General features: G+C 39.5%; 1 protein-coding gene across 1 annotated transcript in view; it reads right to left on the bottom strand.

The window, feature by feature from the left end:
- Window positions 1-5,649, bottom strand: part of RC3H2 (ring finger and CCCH-type domains 2) — a 31,355-nt gene extending 25,706 nt beyond the window's left edge. Inside the window, exon 1 of the mRNA XM_009648831.2 lies at window positions 5,630-5,649. The gene's annotated coding sequence lies outside the window, so the exon portion shown is untranslated. The remainder of the gene's footprint in view (window positions 1-5,629) is intronic.
- Window positions 5,650-5,696: the final 47 nt, after the last annotated feature.

Here is a 5,696-nt window from a genome sequence, read left to right as displayed (position 1 = left end):
GCTAACACCAACACTACTGCTGACCCAGGAAAACACTGTCGGTGTTTCTCACCTGCCTGACTGCACGACACAGGTAACAGCACAAACCAGACAACCCCGGGCAGCGTGCTACCACCACAGCTCACACAGGGAAAAGTTTAAGAAAAGGCCAGTACAGGCGCAGCTCACTTGCTAATATGTTGTTGGTCACCGACAATCTCCTAATAAACAGTCTCTATTTCCACACTGCTCATTAATTATCTCAAACACAGGAATCTCTGCTCTGAGACAGTACCCACATCCAGTTTCCACAGATACTTCAGAGACTTGCAAGAAACAGCCGCCTCTCTATTTACAAGCTTTTAACATGTAGTTGTTTGTTTTCCTGTCCAGCACAGAGATGAAACACAACAGATTCTTAACACGTGCACCACCGATTTTTAAAGATCTATCTCAGAATATTTAATTATCACAAATGACAGATTCTACTAAGCATGTGTTGACCTTCAGATTTCTTGACAGGAAAAAATCTAATTAAATCAGCAAACAGCTGGGGAAAGCTCTCAACTCCTAAAACTTCAAGCAGCCATACACAGAGAAAGTCTCCATACTCCATTAAGCACGCCAGCTATCCTGCCATTGCACACCAGTGTGTTAAGAAAACAATCTCACATCTCCTAATTATCATGTCAACCTCTACAAGAAACATAAGCCAAATGTTTAATAGATTCTTGGTCCTTGTCATAAACAATGTATTTCAGGGATGTCCTCTTGGAGAACAAATCGCTCCAGTGCTCTAAACCGAGCAAAGACAAGGAGAGAGAAGGTAAACCAGAAAGCAGTTTGGGTTTAACAGGCGGTATACGCAGTTCGTACTTGGTCTATTGGTTCATTCTGGCAGACATGCAATCTACCTGCACGTACACGGGGCTCCCCTTCCCCACCAAAGTAGAAGCACCCTGCAAAAAAAACCCCAAAATCCTAAAGAAACAGCTGATGCAGAAACCAGCCAAGCTGGTAGTTTTTACTTAAAAGATGTCTACATAGTACAGTTACAATAAATTTTATAGTATTACTAATAGAAGCAATACTTCAGATGACAAACTGAAAAACACACAAGCCTAAGTTCAGAAATTATATAATAAGACCTATTATAATGAAGTTTATTTTATGTTTATTATTTTATTGTAATATTATTTTAATATTATATTATTATTTTTATTTTCTGTTTTAATACAATAACGTTTTCCCACTGCAGTAATGGCTACAATGGAGTGGAGTAACAATGATAAATTACTGATTTTCTCATAATTTTAGACCAGAATATTTTATGAAATTACAAGGGGGGGGGTAGGTGATGCCCCCAAACGTTTCTCAAATAGCTGTACCATACACAAATGATGGAAGTTGTAAAATGTAGATGTTCTTATTTTACATTAATTTTTAACTACCTAATCCCATGACATTCTTTACAACTAATCCAAGTCATTGTACTTACTCAACAACCTTTGGGCATGATAAATATCACTTAATCCTGATTTCCAAAAGAAACCAAACTTAGGTGATGATGCTTTCTATTAGCCTGTTCCTCTCCCACATGAACCTCAGGAGCCCTGGACCATTTTTGAGCCAACCTGATAGAGATGCATCACATACACATTCCATGAAAATTGCTACCTGGAAAAAATTCCGAATTCGCACGCTTCTCAGGAAAGGCACCAGGCTCAGCAGTTATCTGTCTTTACTTTTCTGATCTATCAGCACACAGACAACAGCCAACCAGAACCCTGCCAAAAAATTTTGTTCTGAAATAATAAAGGGCTGTTTGGAAGGTAGGGACATGACACACATCTGCAGGAATTCCAACAAACCTTTAAAGACAGAGGGCTTGATCTATGAAGAGCAATGTCGAGCATTTGGCATTTGGCCTCCCGAGTTCAGTATCAGCACTCGTTAAGCAAGGCAAGGAGAGGTTTCAGAAGCCCACGGCAGGATACTGAGCCAGCACCTTGAGCTGAACGTTGCCTGGACTAGCTAATCAGAAATTCTGATGACAATGCTTTATCTTAAAGTCTACCTTTATCCAGGGCTTAGAGGCGGAACACCAGAAGGAGATGTTGACTTCTCCACACCAGAAGTTAACGTCCTTGGGAGTTCAGCAACTTCACACAAAAATAAAGAACGGGCTATTCTTTACTTAGTGGTGCTGGTGTTGCCTTACGACTATATTTCTCACCTACACCAAGAGATACAAATTCAATTACTTTTAAATACTTTTAGCCCATGTTTTCATCTTACAAAGAAGCATCCAAACACACACATTTAGAGATGGGGCAATTTCAGTCCCTCCCCTTGAAGCGATTCCTCGCACATGTAAGGACTGAAATTCATTGAAGACAACTGCAGCCTAGCCTTCAGCTGCCCAAGCAGACGACTTGGATTTTGCTTCATTTTAAAAGATTGCTTGTGCATTTTTACTAGTCAGTCATTGGATCAAGTCTAGCTATAGTTCTTTGAGCAAGGAACAAAAAAATGCAGTGCCTCCTCCCCAGCTACATGCCCAGGTGGGCCTCAGCCTCAGAAAACTTTCTTCTCCTCAAAGTACAACAGGTTCAAGGCGAGGTAGGGAGCGATCCCTTTCAAAACCACACACTGCCCAGAGTCAGGGCATTTACCAAAACGTGAGACATACAAGTTTCATCCCTTTTCAAAGGAAGGGTTGAAGGCTTGAACTCTGTTCCCCCATAGCCTAGGCGAATGCCTAGGAAAAAAAGAGAAGCAGCAATATCACCAGCAGCTGTGTTTCTATAGAGAAGTGGAGGTCTTGCAGCTCTATGCTAGGTCTGCTCTGCTCAGGCTGGCTTGATCAGGTCCCTTGTGGGACACTGGCAAAGGAAAGTCTAATAAGCAAAGCTCGTACGAGAATGCGACAGGGAATAATTCTGTCAGTGCTGAAAAAAGGGAAGTCTCCTCTACAGAAGAACGAAAAATCTTGAAAAACTTGTGGGATTACATGGCATTTTCACAAATAAAGGTAGTCTAATTACAATCCCACTGTGGATTTAAGGCTAAATCTTAAAATTAAATTGATTTTTAATCACTAAAGAGTCCTTGATATTGATTTCCTCTTAATATTGACTGCCGACAACATTGGTCTTTTCAGATGGTATTTTCTAAGTGATCTCCATTATAATTCTCCATTTATGCAGATTAATCATTTGTTTGCACTACAAGGAGGTAGCTTTTTCAAGCCTTCCTTCCTAAGCTACGTAGTTCTGAAAGCATCCTGGCTGGGTCAGAAACTTAAGTGTCCACGTAATCAAATTATCAGTATTAAATTTTTCTCTGAAGGCGCAGGAATCTTTTATTCATTTCTCTTCAACAGCCATCATCTACAGATCTAAAAAAATAGCTTCATTAAAGGCTTAGAAAAGGGCCATCCCCATAATAGCTTTGCATCATTCAGCTATGACGGCTTGAAATTAAAATAAATCCTCTTTACAGAGCAGACTTGCTTATTTCTATATTCCATAATATCTGTCACATGTAAATCTCCTTATATCACGTGCAAATTCTATATATAAAGCAGAGTCTTTAATGACCATTAAAGATGGGATTTCAATGACATTTTTTCACCAAACGTTAATGCTACTGGGAGTATCTACAAGCCAATTTAAATTCCAGAAAAGTTATCAAGAGAAAACTTGGACACTTACTAGAATATAGATCTCTCTATCCTGACTACATTTTGCCAAAACACCTACAGGATGCTTCACTTGCCTCTTCTTAAAAAGTTAAAGCTTAGATCTCCTCTGCCTCCCTAAATATGGCTGAAGAATAATTCCCTATGAACAGGGGTACAATTCACTAATACAAATTTAAGCTCATGGTTGCTCAGTGGCTGCCAAAGTTCACCCCATTCAGAGCTAAATCCCCCCCAAGTCAACACTGGAGTCCGGGTATCCTCAGCAGTTCACTGTGCTCTTTCCTGTTCAAGTGTTGCTAGCAGAAACCTTGTTGCTAGACTTTAAAAGTTTCCTATGTACTTATGTAATGCCACTGTGGGGGATTCTGCGTTTCGTAGGTGTCACCGGAAGGAGTTTGTCCTTGCCACAGCCCTGATACCAGTTCAGCTCCTGTAACAGTATTGACTTTTCAGGACTACCTGAATGGCAAATAAACGAAAAATTTTCTTTGCCACCAAAATCAGCTGAACTTACACTGAATGCAGAGAAAAGGCATCTATCTCTGAGCAGACCTATTCTGGCACAATTACTTCAACAAAAGATACACCAAAGAATTCCTTACTCTTCATTAATATTTTCAGACAATAAGAACTCTCATGTATGGCTTAGTTCCCCCTACTTTTTTTTTTTTTTTAAGCACAACCTCCATGCTTCAACTATACATTTTACAAAAGAGAGATTCCATATACTAACATTTTTCAAATAATTTTAATAAAACACCAATTCTATTCTGAGACATAGGCAAGAAAACAAAGGGTTCCACTGGAGTTGGAAAGCCTTTTTAAAGTTTGTAAAAAATAGCTTAATCTGCCCATGGATCTAATTTTTTTTCCTTTCTTTAGTATTGTCCAGTCAGTAAGGAGATCCCACTTCTATTTATCCCTTTAAGGGGTATAAAAAAATCTTACCAAACAAAATGTATAATGTGCACCTAAGAAAAATTCTACTCGCTATTACCCTCTGTATACTGTAAATCTTCTATCTATTGTAAATCAACAAAGCCTTAAATAAAAAAGATCAATATTTAAGACGAGGACTTAAGTTTGAGACATCTCAAGCACTGACGCTAAAATTGTTGGAGTTTAATAATTTTTGAGAGAAATGGCCCTAACCTCAAAGACGACCGGAACATGAGTTAATAAGAAACCTTTTCTTGTGGAAAGCTTTGCTTACATTGCAGAAGCAAGAAAAAGTTCATTCACAAGGCACGCGGGTCTCAGGAAAGTGATTAGTTACCAAAATTAAGAGTTCAGTGCTTCACAGAATAATACTTACACTAGCAACACAAGCTTCAGTTTTCAGAATTTCCACAGATAGATATCTGACACAGAGCAAAGGTCAAATAACAGTATCTTGATTCACAAAATTTACAATTGTACTTGTCTGTTCTCATTTAAAAGGAGAGAATTTTTTTTTCCTGCCACAATTACAAATCTACACCCTTGTGATCTGAAGGGCTGTTTTTGATTTTTGTTTCAACATTATGATACAGCTATAATGGGCACAAAAGAACGACCACAAGAGTAGCTACAGGCATTACAACTAAACCCAACCAAAGTCCTAAGTTTGCACTTAAAGCAAAACAGACCTACATCAGAAATTTTCCTGGTTGTCAGCCTAAACTCTGTCATTATTTTCTCTCATTAAAGAGCCACGCCATTCTGCTTTGATCCCCGACTGTAACTGAAGCCTCATCACTCCCCAATCACATCGCTACCCTTTCCTATGCTCCGTGCTGACTTCTGCGCTTAACTCAAAATCCTCAGTGCACCTGAAGCATCAGCAGAGCCAAGACACGCTTTTCCTGCTCAGCTGTTTTGTTTTTTTCTTTAAGACACTTTACAGCGACAGGATGGGTGCAGTCCCAGGGCCTATTTTCCACCATGACTCTTCTCCACCATTACCCTAAAGCACAGGAGCGCTCACGGTACCGGTGCAATTCCCCCTCGTACTGCAGGACACCACAGAACG

Source organism: Egretta garzetta, unplaced genomic scaffold (genome assembly GCF_000687185.1).
Source record: "Egretta garzetta isolate BGI_Z169 unplaced genomic scaffold, ASM68718v1 scaffold211, whole genome shotgun sequence".
Lineage (NCBI taxonomy): Eukaryota > Metazoa > Chordata > Aves > Pelecaniformes > Ardeidae > Egretta > Egretta garzetta.
Note: the sequence above shows the minus strand (reverse complement) of the source record. Positions and strands in the feature narration are given on the sequence as shown.